This window comes from Amblyraja radiata, unplaced genomic scaffold (assembly GCF_010909765.2).
Source record: "Amblyraja radiata isolate CabotCenter1 unplaced genomic scaffold, sAmbRad1.1.pri scaffold_664_ctg1, whole genome shotgun sequence".
NCBI lineage: Eukaryota > Metazoa > Chordata > Chondrichthyes > Rajiformes > Rajidae > Amblyraja > Amblyraja radiata.
The window spans coordinates 53,018-71,008 of record NW_022630690.1 but is presented as its reverse complement, the minus strand read 5'-3'; the positions used below and the strand labels follow the sequence as shown (position 1 = coordinate 71,008).

At 48.7% G+C, this 17,991-nt stretch overlaps 2 long non-coding RNA genes across 3 annotated transcripts; both read right to left on the bottom strand.

Annotated features, from left to right (window-relative positions):
* Positions 1-3,697: 3,697 nt before the first annotated feature.
* On the bottom strand, positions 3,698-17,932 carry LOC116970231. 2 transcript variants are annotated; one of them, XR_004411070.1, is made up of 6 exons: positions 17,877-17,932; positions 17,006-17,126; positions 14,006-14,091; positions 13,139-13,259; positions 7,625-7,710; positions 3,698-3,853 (listed from the first exon to the last, which is right to left on the bottom strand). It is a non-coding gene; the product is annotated as an uncharacterized LOC116970231 (long non-coding RNA). The 2 variants fall into 2 exon arrangements; XR_004411071.1 differs by lacking the exon at positions 3,698-3,853 and adding an exon at positions 6,785-6,875.
* LOC116970232 lies at positions 10,616-11,743 on the bottom strand. Its single transcript, XR_004411072.1, has 3 exons — positions 11,703-11,743; positions 11,167-11,280; positions 10,616-10,636 (listed from the first exon to the last, which is right to left on the bottom strand). It is a non-coding gene; the product is annotated as an uncharacterized LOC116970232 (long non-coding RNA).
* Positions 17,933-17,991: the final 59 nt, after the last annotated feature.

Below are 17,991 nucleotides of genomic sequence, written 5' to 3'. Positions count from 1 at the left end.
TCTAACCTCAGAGACTGGGCCTGAACAGCGCAGCAGCTTGCGGGATTTCCAGACCCCCAGACCAGCGGCTGTAATGTCTAATATAGCGGTAGATATCCCGCAAGACTTGTTTACTATTTCACAGGAAAACCAGCTCGAGCTACCCCGCTCCGCACCCCGCGGCCCCGACATAACCCCCCCCCCACTACCCCGCTACGTCCACCCACCAGACCCCAGCAACCGGACCAGGCCCAGCCGCCCTCCCCGGTATGCGAGCCCCAGGGGCCCTTCTGGAACGCGACAGGGACCTGGTCGGAGGACTGGTCACGACCCATACGCCCCGATTCCCCCAGCACGTCCGCCCTGATCTACCGGAGCCTCTCCTCACGCCAGAGCATCCACGGCCCTCTCTCCCAGAGACCACGGGCCGAGCGAAGACCCTCCCGGGGAGAGACCGAACTGACCACGGAGACCGCCGGAAGGGACGTCACGACCGCAGTGCCACAGGTAAACATGTCCGAGACTGCTACATTTTCCCTGTCCCCAGCCCATTCCACCCCAGCACACGGGGTCCCAACCCTGGGGGAAAGAAACAACCACCCTAATACAGGTCAGAAAAATGTTACCTGGAAGCTACAACCCAGAAGCCTGTTTTAATAATTGGAGATTCCAACATTTCCAGGATCCCAAATTTCCCAACAACAACATACAATTGGACAGCTACCCAGGGGCAAAATTCATACACGGAACTTCCATTCTTCGCAAATTGGGCCAATGCCCAGAAACCCAAAAAGTCATTCTCTCGTTTGGCATTAATAATAAAACACAAAGACCACAGACAGCCATCAAACAACTCCAAACACTAATCAAGATGGCCAGTCGTAAATTCCCTAATGCCAGCATATGGATCCCTAGGATGAACTTCAGCAAGTCACTCCCAGCATCAGAGCAGGACACACTCAGACAACTTAATGACTACATACAGACCAAGAAACACATTCCCACTATTCCCACCGGCCAATTTAAAGTAGTCACAGACCACGTCCACTGGACAGAACCCACAGCCCGAGCCATGATCAGAGAGTGGATGAAGCATTTAAACTTTTAGCGACACCATGCCAAGAGAGGCAGGCCCTACAATTAGGGAAAACAATCTTCAACCTTTCTCAGACATTCTCCCTGACCAAAACCCAAGAGAGGGTACTGAAGAGAGGCCTCACCTTCGACCTTACTCCCAAATCCCACAAGGAACAAGTGCATGGGGACCTACACATATTTTATCGATCCAATAAGTCAATAATAGACCACTTCAGAGGCGCAGAGCTGCCGAAATTATATCCCTTTGGGCCACGAACAGGATGGACAAACTCAAACCTAGGGTGGATCCTGACTGACTCCCACAAATCTATAGAAGGGCAAGTGCAAGGCAAAGAGATTTGGACAAAGGTGATGCGACCGTGGGCCAGGTACCAAGTGACAGTACATAGTGAAAAGGAATCTCCAGGGCGAGATCACTAAGCACCAGAGGGCATGTTGTCCCACTGTCCGATAAATCACAACCTAACCAGTACAGTGACACGGGCCTCATCACTCGGGCAATTCTAATCTGCAGCAGTGTCATGCCACAAAATAAGATTAAATGGAGGCAGGAGGAGGAAACCCAATCCATGGATGGGATATAATAGAACAGTACCAGCCTAGATAGGGAGGTTGAAAATAATCAGATTTAGGCAATAACTCATCCCAAAACAAACTTTAGGAGAGGACAACAGGGAGAACCATACATGGTGCCAAAATAGTCTGACAGGAAGGGGCACTTACATCACACCCCAAACAACAAAAATAAAAGTCTCTCTACCCTCAGCATTACCTCAACAAGGAGAGATGACACTCTCCACCACACCACACAGAACCTAACCTTAACAGCAAACTCACCCCAAACAACCCAAAACATCTCCACAAACAACTTAAAGGACCCCCAAAGTGGATCACAAGCCCTTGCCCCTGGATACTGACCACAACCCTAACCCTAAACCCCAACCCTAACCCTAAACCTTAAACCTAACCCTAAACCCTAAACCCTGATGCAAACACCCCCAAACAAACAAAAACATCTCCCCAGACAACCTAAAAGATACCACTAAACCCCCGACCCCAGAGGGGGCTACTATTCCCCCTCCACCACCCCACAAAACCTAACCCTAACTACAGACCCACTGGACCACCCCAAACAAAACAAAAAAGCACCCCAAACAACAAAAATTATCTCCCCAAACAACTCAAAAGATCCCCAAATAGGATCTCAAAACCAGGTCCCCTGACACTCGCCATTACGCCCCCCCACACCCCGGAGGGCATCACAATCTCCTCCCCCCCCCTCTCTCCACGGCACCCCCCAAAATAACAAAAAAAACACTAACCCTAACCCAACCCCTAACCCTAACCCCCTAACCCTGACACCCTAACACCCTAACCCTGACCCTAGCCCTGAACCTAACCCTCACCCTCACCCACGCGCCCCCCTCCCCACACCCCGGAGGGCATCACAATCTCCTCCCCCCCTCTCTCCATGGCATCCCCTAAAAAACAAAAAACACCCCCAAACATCTCCAAAGACCCACTACCATCCCAGCCTTAACCCCCTACCCATGAGGGCCTCCAGCCCCACACAGATTAGAAACATGTTTGCAGAGCACATTCACAATAAAAAGTCTTGCAGAACATGATACCCTAGGACATTAATTGACCAGCAGATTTGCTTGAGACATTAGCAGTAATTTAAAGGCCAGGAGCACATGGTCTGATGAACAAAGGAAGTGAATCGACCGGTCTAAACAAGAGCAGCCCCGACCAAAGTGACTGGTCCTAAGACCTAACACAGGGGAGGGCGACACCCAAAAAGGGAGGGACATTCACCTACCCGTTATAACCCATTACCGGCTAGATAGAAACATATCTCTTTTCCTGATGAAGCTAAAGCAATAGCGAAACTGGCAGGTCGTTGCCCAGTCGAGAAGACTCCAGCATGCGGTCTCCACAAGCTGGAAAAAACAAATGACTAAATTAGGACCACGACAAACAAGGGGAGGTGAACTTCCTTGCAACACCGTCTTAGCAGGCAGAGTCCAGCAGATGGTCTCCACAAGGCGAAGATATAAAGACCAAAGACTTGACTAAACACACGACAAACAAGCAAAGGAACTACCATCGGAGTACGGAGAAAGTTCAGCAAGCAGTCTCCGCAGGCTTTTCGCTGCGAGCCGGAAAAAATGGACTTGGTGAGCACCCTGGTGTGAACCGTACTACGCTAGTGATAATTTATGTTTATTGTTTAAATCAGTAGCATTGCATGGTACTGAACGAGATAATGGATGTTGAGATATAATTGATGTTCATAGTTCTGTACAGAAATAATTGATGTTTATAGTTTAAATACAGAAGTAAGACATTGTACTGACTGAGCTAGATATGAACAATGACATGCAGAGGGGAGGGAGGGGAAGGAGAGGGTATAACTACAATAACAATGGGAATCGCGACCAGCACAGGTATGAACCGAGGGATTCCTTTGCAGTCGTAGTTAGAGTTATTTATAAAATGGCCAAAACACTGCACCATCTGAGGGTAGTGCAAGAGAATGGCCAACCTCCCAAGGGTATCACGAGGCAGGCAAGGATATTAACACACTTTATAAAACCGGCAAATCTCTACCGGAAACATTACAAAAATTGGCCTCTAATGCTGAAACCTGGGCAAAACAAACACGACAAATTTTGATTGAACATTACCAAAATAGTCTAGAATATCTGGATGATGAATACCGCGAGGGCCCAGCTATGGATCGTGTACAGGAGGCGGTCGCCAAGGCCTTAATCTGGAACAAGAAAAATTTGGGAGATAAATTTAAAATCAGAATGGAGGACCTTAGACATCGAGTTTTGAATCTAACCTCAGAGACTGGGCCTGAACAGCGCAGCAGCTTGCGGGATTTCCAGACCCCCAGACCAGCGGCTGTAATGTCTAATATAGCGGTAGATATCCCGCAAGACTTGTTTACTATTTCACAGGAAAACCAGCTCGAGCTACCCCGCTCCGCACCCCGCGGCCCCCCCAGAACCCCCCCCCCCACTACCCGCTACGTCCACCCACCAGACCCCAGCAACCGGACCAGGCCCAGCCGCCCTCCCCGGTATGCGAGCCCCAGGGGCCCTTCTGGTACGCGACAGGGACCTGGTCGGAGGACTGGACACGACCCATACGCCCCGATTCCCCCAGCACGTCCGCCCTGATCTACCGGAGCCTCTCCTCACGCCAGAGCATCCACGGCCCTCTCTCCCAGAGACCACGGGCCGACCGTAGACCCTCCCGGGGAGAGACCGAACTGACCACGGAGACCGCCGGAAGGGACTTCACGACCGCAGTGCCACAGGTAAACATGTCCGAGACTGCTACATTTTCCCTGTCCCCAGCCCATTCCACCCCAGCACACGGGGTCCCAGCCCTGGGGAAAGAAACAACCACCCTAATACAGGTCAGAAAAATGTTACCTGGAAGCTACAACGCAGAAAGCCTGTTTTAATAATTGGAGATTCCAACATTTCCAGGATCCCAAAATTTCCCAACAACAACATACAATTGGACAGCTACCCAGGGGCAAAATTCATACACGGAACTTCCATTCTTCGCAAATTGGGCCAATGCCCAGAAACCCAAAAAGTCATTCTCTCGTTTGGCATTAATAATAAAACACAAAGACCACAGACAGCCATCAAACAACTCCAAACACTAATCAAGATGGCCAGTCGTAAATTCCCTAATGCCAGCATATGGATCCCTAGGATCAACTTCAGCAAGTCACTCCCAGCATCAGAGCAGGACACACTCAGACAACTTAATGACTACATACAGACCAAGAAACACATTCCCACTATTCCCACCGGCCAGTTTAAAGTAGTCACAGACCACGTCCACTGGACAGAACCCACAGCCCGAGCCATGATCAGAGAGTGGATGAAGCATTTAAACTGTTAGCGACACCATGCCAAGAGAGGCAGGCCCTACAATTAGGGAAAACAATCTTCAACCTTTCTCAGACATTCTCCCTGACCAAAACCCAAGAGAGGGTACTGAACAGAGGCCTCACCTTCGACCTTACTCCCAAATCCCACAAGGAACAAGTGCAGGGGGACCTACACATATTTTATCGATCCATTAAGTCAATAATAGACCACTTCAGAGGCGCAGAGCTGCCGAAATTATACCCCTTTGGGCCACGAACAGGATGGACAAACTCAAACCTAGGGTGGATCCTGACTGACTCCCACAAATCTATAGAAGGGCAAGTGTAAGGCAAAGAGATTTGGACAAAGGTGATGAGACCGTGGGCCAGATACCAAGTGACAGTACATAGTGAAAAGGAATCTCCAGGGCGAGATCACTAAGCACCAGAGGGCATGTTGTCCCACTGTCCGATAAATCACAACCTAACCAGTACAGTGACACGGGCCTCATCACTCGGGCAAATCTAATCTGCAGCAGAGTCATGCCACAAAATAAGATTAAATGGAGGCAGGAGGGGGAAACCCAATCCATGGGGGGGGGATATAATAGAACAGTACCAGCCTAGATAGGGAGGTTGAAAATAATCAGATTTAGGCAATAACTCATCCCAAAACAAACTTTAGGAGAGGACAACAGGGAGAACCATACATGGTGCCAAAATAGTCTGACAGGAAGGGGCACTCACATCACACCCCAAACAACAAAAATAAAAGTATCTCTACCCTCAGCATTAACTCAACAAGGAGAGATGACACTCTCCACCACACCACACAGAACCTAACCTTAACAGCAAACTCACCCCAAACAACCCAAAACATCTCCCCAAACAACTTAAAGGACCCCCAAAGTGGATCACAAGCCCTTGCCCCTGGATACTGACCACAACCCTAACCCTAAACCCCAACCCTAACCCTAAACCTTAAACCTAACCCTAAACCCTAATGCAAACACCCCCAAACAAACGAAAACGTCTCCCCAGACAACCTAAAAGATACCACTAACTACAGACCCACTGGACCACCCAAACAAACAAAAAAACACCCCAAACAACCAAAAATATCTCCCCAAACAACTCAAATGATCCCCAAATAGGATCTCAAACCCTGGTCCCCTGACACTCGCCATTACGCCCCCCCCCACACCCCGGAGGGCATCACAATCTCCTCCCCCCCTCTCTCCACGGCACCCGCCAAAAAAACAAAAAAAAACACTAACCCTAACCCAACCCCTAACCATAACCCCCTAACCCTGACACCCTAACACCCTAACCCTGACCCTAGCCCTGACCCTAACCCTCACCCTCACCCACGCGCCCCCCTCCCCACACCCGGAGGGCATCACAATCTCCTCCCCCCCTCTCTCCATGGCACCCCCTAAAAAATAAAAAACACCCCCAAACATCTCCAAAGACCCACTACCATCCCAGCCTTAACCCCTTACCCATGAGGGCCTCCAGCCACACACAGATTAGAAACATGTTTGCAGAGCACATTCACAATAAAAAGTCTTGCAGAACATGATACCCTAGGACATTAATTGACCAGCAGATTTGCTTGAAACATTAGCAGTAATTTAAAGCCCAGGAGCACATGGTCTGATGAACAAAGGAAGTGAATCGACCGGTCTAAACAAGAGCAGCCCCGACCAAAGTGACTGGTCCTAAGACCTAACACAGGGGAGGGCGACACCCTAAAAGGGAGGGACATTCACCTACCCTTTATAACCCATTACCGGCTAGATAGTAACAGATCTCTTTTCCTGATGAAGCTAAAGCAATAGCGAAACTGGCAGGTCGTTGCCCAGTCGAGAAGACTCCAGCATGCGGTCTCCACAAGCTGGAAAAAAACAAAAGACTAAATTAGGACCACGACAAACAAGGGGAGGTGAACTTCCTTGCAATACCGTCTTAGCAGGCAGAGTCCAGCAGATGGTCTCCACAAGGCGAAGATATAAAGACCAAAGACTTGACTAAACACACGACAAACAAGCAAAGGAACTACCATCGGAGTACGGAGAAAGTTCAGCAAGCAGTCTCCGCAGGCTTTTCGCTGCGAGCCGGAAAAAATGGACTTGGTGAGCACCCTGGTGTGAACCGTACTACGCTAGTGATAATTTATGTTTATTGTTTAAATCAGTAGCATTGCACGGTACTGAACGAGATAATGGATGTTGAGATATAATTGATGTTCATAGTTCTGTACAGAAATAATTGATGTTTATCGTTTAAATACAGAAGTAAGACATTGTACTGACTGAGCTAGATATGAACAATGACATGCAGAGGGGAGGGAGGGGAAGGAGAGGGTATAACTACAATAACAATGGGAATCGCGACCAGCACAGGTATGAACCGAGGGATTCCTTTGCAGTCGTAGTTAGAGTTATTTATAAAATGGCCAAAACACTGCACCATCTGAGGGTAGTGCAAGAGAATGGCCAACCTCCCAAGTGTATCACGAGGCAGGCAAGGATATTAACACACGTTATAAAACCGGCAAATCCTACCCAGGAAACATTACAACAATTGGCCTCTAATGCTGAAACCTGGGCAAAACAAACACGACAAATTTTGATTGAACATTACCAAAATAGTCTAGAATATCTGGATGATGAATACCGCGAGGGCCCAGCTATGGATCGTGTACAGGAGGCGGTCGCCAAGGCCTTAATCTGGAACAAGAAAAATTTGGGAGATAAATTTAAAATCAGAATGGAGGACCTTAGACATCGAGTTTTGAATCTAACCTCAGAGACTGGGCCTGAACAGCGCAGCAGCTTGCGGGATTTCAAGACCCCCAGACCAGCGGCTGTAATGTCTAATATAGCGGTAGATATCCCGCAAGACTTGTTTACTATTTCACAGGAAAACCAGCTCGAGCTACCCCGCTCCGCACCCCGCGGCCCCGACATAACCCCCCCACTACCCCGCTACGTCCACCCACCAGACCCCAGCAACCGGAGCAGGCCCAGCCGCCCTCCCCGGTATGCGAGCCCCAGGGGCCCTTCTGGTACGCAACAGGGACCTGGTCGGAGGACTGGTCACGACCCATACGCCCCGATTCCCCCAGCACGTCCGCCCTGATCTACCGGAGCCTCTCCTCACGCCAGAGCATCCACGGCCCTCTCTCCCAGAGACCACGGGCCGACCGTAGACCCTCCCGGGGAGAGACCGAACTGACCACGGAGACCGCCGGAAGGGACTTCACGACCGCAGTGCCACAGGTAAACATGTCCGAGACTGCTACATTTTCCCTGTCCCCAGCCCATTCCACCCCAGCACACGGGGTCCCAGCCCTGGGGGAAAGAAACAACCACCCTGATACAGGTCAGATAAATGTTACCTGGAAGCTACAACCCAGAAAGCCTGTTTTAATAATGGGAGATTCCAACATTTCCAGGATCCCAAAATTTCCCAACAACAACATACAATTGGACAGCTACCCAGGGGCAAAATTCATACACGGAACTTCCATTCTTCGCAAATTGGGCCAATGCCCAGAAACCCAAAAAGTCATTCTCTCGTTTGGCATTAATAATAAAACACAAAGACCACAGACAGCCATCAAACAACTCCAAACACTAATCAAGATGGCCAGTCGTAGTTTGCAGAAGTTTTCGGATGATACAGCTGTTGTCGGCCTCATTAAAGGGGGCAATGAGGAGGAATACAGAGACATTATAAGTAACTTTGTGGAGTGGAGCGCACACAATAATCTCCATCTTAACACCAAAAAAACAAAGGAGATAGTGGTGGACTTTAGGAGGGGGAGGAGGAGGACTCAAGCAACGCCGATCACCATTAAGGGCACTGAGGTGGAGGTGGTTGCTAATCACAGGTACCTTGGGGTGCAGCTTGACAGTGAGCTGAACTGGAAGTGTCATATGGAGGCGGTGTACAGGAGGGGACAAAGCCGACTGTATTTTTTAAGGAGGCTGAGGTCTTTTAATATCTGCCAACCCCTACTGTGCAGTGTCTACCATTCAGTGGTGGCCAGTGCTCTGTTCTTTGCTGTGGCCTGTTGGGGAGATGGCGCCCGTATAGCGGATAAAAACAGATTGGACAAATTAATCAGGAAGGCCGGCTCAGTGGTCGGGGCTGAGCAACGAACGGTCCAGCAGGTGGCAGAGGCCAGAACTCTAAATAAACTAGGTTCCATAATGACAAACCCCACTCACCCACTCCATGCCCTGAAGGTGATCAAGAGCAGCATCTTCAGCCAGAGGCTGATTGCACCAATGTGCAAAACGGAGAGATACAGGAAGTCCTGTTTACCAGCTGCTATAAGACTTTATTATGAGCATAAATAACTGCACGTTTTTTAAATTAATTGTATTTTAACTTGTATTTTAACGTATTTTAACTTGTTATGTATGAAAGCGTGGTGTTATGTTTGTCTTGAAGCTGTCGTGGCACTGTAATTTCCTGAAAAGGATTATTAAAGGAATAATCTAATCTAATCTAAGTAAATTCCCTAATGCCAGCATATGGACCCCTAGGATCAACTTCAGCAAGTCACTCCCAGCATCAGAGCAGGACACACTCAGACAACTTAATGACTACATACAGACCAAGAAACACATTCCCACTATTCCCACCGGCCAGTTTAAAGTAGTCACAGACCACGTCCACTGGACAGAACCCACAGCCCGAGCCATGATCAGAGAGTGGATGAAGCATTTAAACTGTTAGCGACACCATGCCAAGAGAGGCAGGCCCTACAATTAGGGAAAACAATCTTCAACCTTTCTCAGACATTCTCCCTGACCAAAACCCAAGAGAGGGTACTGAACAGAGGCCTCACCTTCGACCTTACTCCCAAATCCCACAAGGAACAAGTGCAGGGGGACCTACACATATTTTATCGATCCATTAAGTCAATAATAGACCACTTCAGAGGCGCAGAGCTGCCGAAACTATACCCCTTTGGACCACGAACAGGATGGACAAACTCAAACCTAGGGTGGATCCTGACTGACTCCCACAAATCTATAGAAGGGCAAGTGTAAGGCAAAGAGATTTGGACAAAGGTGATGAGACCGTGGGCCAGATACCAAGTGACAGTACACAGTGAAAAGGAATCTCCAGGGCGAGATCACTAAGCACCAGAGGGCATGTTGTCCCACTGTCCGATAAATCACAACCTAACCCTAACCCTAACCCTAACCCTAACCCTAACCCTAATCCTAACCCTAACCCTAACCCTAACCCTAACCCTAACCCTAGCCCATATATAAAGAAACACAAAAGGAAATAGGGGACATTTTGGAGGAGCTTAAGAGATCAGGATACATCCTAGCCAAACAAGTAGAATACTTGACAGGAGCACAACCCAGGGCGAGGAAATTCTACATGCTCCCAAAGATACACAAAAACCCAGACACGTGGACAGTGCCTGGAGAAATACCACCAGGTAGGCCCATAGTATCAGATTGCAGTAGCGAATCCTATGGGGTAGCAGAATACATTGACCACTACCTTAACCAGCTGGGACAACAACATCCCAGCTACATCAGAGACACCTACCACTTCACCCGAATAGTTAACTCCCTCAACATACCACCTAACGCAATACTCTTCACCATGGATGTGGAAAGCCTGTACACAAACATAGAGACAGACAGGGGGATACAGGCAGTTAAAAACATCCTACAGAGAAAGCCTGACCCAGAGAGACCAGACGAGGCCCTAATTAAACTACTGGATCTGGGTTTGACTAAGAATGACTTTGAATTTAACGGGGAGTTCTATTTACAAGTCAAAGGTACAGCAATGGGGAAGAAGTTTGCCCCAGCTTATGCCAACATATACATGGCAGAATGGGAGGAGACAGTTTTCCACAAATGTCCGAAGCGTCCAATGTGCTACTACAGATTCCTAGATGGCATTTGGGGAGTGTGGACACACTCAGAGGGGGAACTACAGGAGTTTATTGACATACTCAATGCCCATCACCCATCCATCAAGGTAAAGGCCGTGACCAGCCAGCAGAGGGTGGACTTCCTCGACACCACTGTCTTTAAACTACCATCAGATACCCAAGACCACAAACTAGCTACCAAAGTCTTCTTCAAACCCACAGACACACACACCCTCCTACACACCACGAGCCACCACCTAAAACACACCTTCAGGGGTATCGTTAAGTCACAACTGACCCGCTTCCACCGTATATGTACTAGGGAGGAGGATTTCAACCAGGCCACAAGCACCCTCTTCACCGCCCTCAGACAGAGGGGTTACTGCAAACGTAAATTAAGACACATTAAGTCAGATTTTCTAAAAAGAAAACAAGCGCCCAGAACTAGGCCGGGGACGACATTGAACTTGCCACTAATAACAAGGTATGGCAACATGGCTGTCCAGGCTCACAAAATTGTCAAGGGCCGGTTTGAACAATTCCAAAGGGGATTTGCCACACTAAAGGGGTACAAGGTAATGTCAGCATACAAGAGGGCTAAAAATCTGAAGGACATCCTGGTCAGTACAAGTCTACACACAGCCCCAGACTGTGGGCAGAGACGGTGTGGGGCCTGCACCCACTTAGTAATAGCCAAAAATATAGAGAACAGTGTAACAGGGAAGAGAGGCCAGATAGCGCAGGGGATAACCTGTGAGCAAAAGAATGTGGTGTATGCAATTAGATGTAAAGAGTGCAACTTACTGTACATAGGCGAAACAGGCAACAGCATCAGAGTGAGACTGACAGGACACCTCAGCAACATCACAAGGGGGGACCAATCCATACCCATTAGCAGACACTTCCAGCATCATGGGATCCAGTCCCTGGAGATCACAGGCCTGGAAACAAACATAAATTGGACAATAGGGAGACGGAAGAGAGCAGAGAGACTATGGATTGAAGCGCTACAGACGAAAGAGCCTAATGGCCTAAACCTTGCATAAACTCAAACCTAGGGTGGATCCTGGCTGACTCCCACAAATCTATGGAAGGGCAAGTGTAAGGCAAGTAGATTTGGACAAGGGTGATGAAACCGTGGGCCAAATACCAAGTGACAGTACATGGTGAAAAGGAATCCCCAGGAGGAGATCGATAAGCACCAGAGGGCATGTTTCCCACTGTCCGATAAATCACAACCTAACCCTAACCCTAACCCTAACCCTAATCCTAACCCTAACCCTAACCCTAACCCTAACCCTAACCCTAACCCTAACCCCAACCCCCAAAGTGGATCACAAGCCCTTGCCCCTGGATACTGACCACAACCCTAACCCTAACCCTAAACCCCAACCCTAACCCTAAACCTTAAACCTAACCCTAAACCCTAATGCAAACACCCCCAAACAAACGAAAACATCTCCCCAGACAACCTAAAAGATACCACTAAACCCCCGACCCCAGAGGGGGCTACTATTCCCCCTCAACCACCCCTCAAAACCTAACCCTAACTACAGACCCACTGGACCACCCCAAACAAAACAAAAAAACACCCCAAACAACCAGAAATATCTCCCCAAACAACTCAAAAGATCCCCAAATAGGATCTCAAACCCTGGTCCCCTGACACTCACCATTACGCCACCCCCCACACCCCGTAGGGCATCACAATCTCCTCCCCCCCTCTCTCCACGGCACACCCCAAAAAAACACTAACCCTAACCCCCTAACCCTGACACCCTAACCCCCTAACACTAACCCTTACTCTGAACCTGACCCTCACCATGACCTACGCGCGCCCCCCCCCCACACCCTGGAGGGCATCACAATCTCCCCCCCCCTCTCTCCACGGCACCCCCCAAAAAACCCCCCAAAAAAACCCAAACATCTCCAAAGACACACTACCATCCCAGCCTTAACCCCCTACCCATGAGGGCCTCCAGCCCCACACAGATTAGAAACATGTTTGCAGAGCACATTCACAATAAAAAGTCTTGCAGAACATGATACCCTAGGACATTAATTGACCAGCAGATTTGCTGGAAACATTAGCAGTAATTTATAAGCCAGGAGCACATGGACGGATGAACAAAGGAAGTGAATCGACCGGTCTAAACAAGAGCATCCCCGACCAAAGTGACTGGTCCTAAGACCTAACACAGGGGAGGGCGACACCCAAAAAGGGAGGGACATTCACCTACCCCTTATAACCCATTACCGGCTAGATAGAAACATATCTCTTTTCCTGATGAAGCTAAAGCAATAGCGAAACTGGCAGGTCGTTGCCCAGTCGAGAAGACTCCAGCATGCGGTCTCCACAAGCTGGAAAAATCAAAAGACTAAATTAGGACCACGACAAACAAGGGGAGGTGAACTTCCTTGCAACACCGTCTTAGCAGGCAGAGTCCAGCAGATGGTCTCCACAAGGCGAAGATATAAAGACCAAAGACTTGACTAAACACACGACAAACAACAAAGGGACTACCATCGGAGTACGGAGAAAGTTCAGCAAGCAGTCTCCGCAGGCTTTTCGCTGCGAGCCGGGAAAATGGACTTGGTGAGCACCCTGGTGTGAACCGTACTACGCTAGTGATAATTTATGTTTATTGTTTAAATCAGTAGCATTGCATGGTACTGAACGAGATAATGGATGTTGAGATATAATTGATGTTCATAGTTCTGTACAGAAATAATTGATGTTTATAGTTTAAATACAGAAGTAAGACATTGTACTGACTGAGCTAGATATGAACAATGACATGCAGAGGGGAGGGAGGGGAAGGAGAGGGTATAACTACAATAACAATGGGAATCGCGACCAGCACAGGTATGAACCGAGGGATTCCTTTGCAGTCGTAGTTAGAGTTATTTATAAAATGGCCAAAACACTGCACCATCTGAGGGTAGTGCAAGAGAATGGCCAACCTCCCAATGGTATCACGAGGCAGGCAAGGATATTAACACACTTTATAAAACCGGCAAATCCTACCCAGGAAACATTACAAAAATTGGCCTCTAATGCTCAAACCTGGGCAAAACAAACACGACAAATTTTGATTGAACATTACCAAAATAGTCTAGAATATCTGGATGATGAATACCGCGAGGGCCCACCTATGGATCGTGTACAGGAGGCGGTCGCCAAGGCCTTAATCTGGAACAAGAAAAATTTGGGAGATAAATTTAAAATCAGAATGGAGGACCTTAGACATCGAGTTTTGAATCTAACCTCAGAGACTGGGCCTGAACAGCGCAGCAGCTTGCGGGATTTCCAGACCCCCAGACCAGCGGCTGTAATGTCTAATATAGCGGTAGATATCCCGCAAGACTTGTTTACTATTTCACAGGAAAACCAGCTCGAGCTACCCCGCTCCGCACCCCGCGGCCCCGACATAACCCCCCCCCCCCACTACCCCGCTACGTCCACCCACCAGACCCCAGCAACCGGACCAGGCCCAGCCGCCCTCCCCGGTATGCGAGCCCCAGGGGCCCTTCTGGTACGCGACAGGGACCTGGTCGGAGGACTGGTCACGACCCATACGCCCCGATTCCCCCAGCACGTCCGCCCTGATCTACCGGAGCCTCTCCTCACGCCAGAGCATCCACGGCCCTCTCTCCCAGAGACCACGGGCCGACCGTAGACCCTCCCGGGGAGAGACCGAACTGACCACGGAGACCGCCGGAAGGGACTTCACGACCGCAGTGCCACAGGTAAACATGTCCGAGACTGCTACATTTTCCCTGTCCCCAGCCCATTCCACCCCAGCACACGGGGTCCCAGCCCTGGGGAAAGAAACAACCACCCTAATACAGGTCAGAAAAATGTTACCTGGAAGCTACAACGCAGAAAGCCTGTTTTAATAATTGGAGATTCCAACATTTCCAGGATCCCAAAATTTCCCAACAACAACATACAATTGAACAGCTACCCAGGGGCAAAATTCATACACGGAACTTCCATTCTTCGCAAATTGGGCCAATGCCCAGAAACCCAAAAAGTCATTCTCTCGTTTGGCATTAATAATAAAACACAAAGACCACAGACAGCCATCAAACAACTCCAAACACTAATCAAGATGGCCAGTCGTAAATTCCCTAATGCCAGCATATGGATCCCTAGGATCAACTTCAGCAAGTCACTCCCAGCATCAGAGCAGGACACACTCAGACAACTTAATGACTACATACAGACCAAGAAACACATTCCCACTATTCCCACCGGCCAGTTTAAAGTAGTCACAGACCACGTCCACTGGACAGAACCCACAGCCCGAGCCATGATCAGAGAGTGGATGAAGCATTTAAACTGTTAGCGACACCATGCCAAGAGAGGCAGGCCCTACAATTAGGGAAAACAATCTTCAACCTTTCTCAGACATTCTCCCTGACCAAAACCCAAGAGAGGGTACTGAACAGAGGCCTCACCTTCGACCTTACTCCCAAATCCCACAAGGAACAAGTGCAGGGGGACCTACACATATTTTATCGATCCATTAAGTCAATAATAGACCACTTCAGAGGCGCAGAGCTGCCGAAATTATACCCCTTTGGGCCACGAACAGGATGGACAAACTCAAACCTAGGCTGGATCCTGACTGACTCCCACAAATCTATAGAAGGGCAAGTGTAAGGCAAAGAGATTTGGACAAAGGTGATGAGACCGTGGGCCAGATACCAAGTGACAGTACATAGTGAAAAGGAATCTCCAGGGCGAGATCACTAAGCACCAGAGGGCATGTTGTCCCACTGTCCGATAAATCACAACCTAACCAGTACAGTGACACGGGCCTCATCACTCGGGCAAATCTAATCTGCAGCAGAGTCATGCCACAAAATAAGATTAAATGGAGGCAGGAGGGGGAAACCCAATCCATGGGGGGGGGATATAATAGAACAGTACCAGCCTAGATAGGGAGGTTGAAAATAATCAGATTTAGGCAATAACTCATCCCAAAACAAACTTTAGGAGAGGACAACAGGGAGAACCATACATGGTGCCAAAATAGTCTGACAGGAAGGGGCACTTACATCACACCCCAAACAACAAAAATAAAAGTCTCTCTACCCTCAGCATTACCTCAACAAGGAGAGATGACACTCTCCACCACACCACACAGAACCTAACCTTAACAGCAAACTCACCCCAAACAACCCAAAACATCTCCCCAAACAACTTAAAGGACCCCCAAAGTGGATCACAAGCCCTTGCCGCTGGATACTGACCACAACCCTAACCCTAAACCCCAACCCTAACCCTAAACCTTAAACCTAACCCTAAACCCTAAACCCTAATGCCAACACCCCCAAACAAACAAAAACATCTCCCCAGACAACCTAAAAGATACCACTAACTACAGACCCACTGGACCACCCCAAACAAAACAAAAAAACACCCCAAACAACCACAAATATCTCCCCAAACAACTCAAAAGATCCCCAAATAGGATCTCAAACCCTGGTCCCCTGACACTCGCCATTACGCCCCCCCCCCACACCCCGGAGGGCATCACAATCTCCTCCCCCCCTCTCTCCACGGCACCCGCCAAAAAAACAAAAAAAACCACTAACCCTAACCCAACCCCTAACCATAACCCCCTAACCCTGACACCCTAACACCCTAACCCTGACCCTAGCCCTGACCCTACCCCTCACCCTCACCCACGCGCCCACCTCCCCACACCCCGGAGGGCATCACAATCTCCTCCCCCCCTCTCTCCATGGCACCCCCTAAAAAATAAAAAACACCCCCAAACATCTCCAAAGACCCACTACCATCCCAGCCTTAACCCCTTACCCATGAGGGCCTCCAGCCACACACAGATTAGAAACATGTTTGCAGAGCACATTCACAATAAAAAGTCTTGCAGAACATGATACCCTAGGACATTAATTGACCAGCAGATTTGCTTGAAACATTAGCAGTAATTTAAAGCCCAGGAGCACATGGTCTGATGAACAAAGGAAGTGAATCGACCGGTCTAAACAAGAGCAGCCCCGACCAAAGTGACTGGTCCTAAGACCTAACACAGGGGAGGGCGACACCCTAAAAGGGAGGGACATTCACCTACCCTTTATAACCCATTACCGGCTAGATAGTAACAGATCTCTTTTCCTGATGAAGCTAAAGCAATAGCGAAACTGGCAGGTCGTTGCCCAGTCGAGAAGACTCCAGCATGCGGTCTCCACAAGCTGGAAAAAAAACAAAAGACTAAATTAGGACCACGACAAACAAGGGGAGGTGAACTTCCTTGCAATACCGTCTTAGCAGGCAGAGTCCAGCAGATGGTCTCCACAAGGCGAAGATATAAAGACCAAAGACTTGACTAAACACACGACAAACAAGCAAAGGAACTACCATCGGAGTACGGAGAAAGTTCAGCAAGCAGTCTCCGCAGGCTTTTCGCTGCGAGCCGGAAAAAATGGACTTGGTGAGCACCCTGGTGTGAACCGTACTACGCTAGTGATAATTTATGTTTATTGTTTAAATCAGTAGCATTGCACGGTACTGAACGAGATAATGGATGTTGAGATATAATTGATGTTCATAGTTCTGTACAGAAATAATTGATGTTTATCGTTTAAATACAGAAGTAAGACATTGTACTGACTGAGCTAGATATGAACAATGACATGCAGAGGGGAGGGAGGGGAAGGAGAGGGTATAACTACAATAACAATGGGAATCGCGACCAGCACAGGTATGAACCGAGGGATTCCTTTGCAGTCGTAGTTAGAGTTATTTATAAAATGGCCAAAACACTGCACCATCTGAGGGTAGTGCAAGAGAATGGCCAACCTCCCAAGTGTATCACGAGGCAGGCAAGGATATTAACACACGTTATAAAACCGGCAAATCCTACCCAGGAAACATTACAACAATTGGCCTCTAATGCTGAAACCTGGGCAAAACAAACACGACAAATTTTGATTAAACATTACCAAAATAGTCTAGAATATCTGGATGATGAATACCGCGAGGGCCCAGCTATGGATCGTGTACAGGAGGCGGTCGCCAAGGCCTTAATCTGGAACAAGAAAAATTTGGGAGATAAAT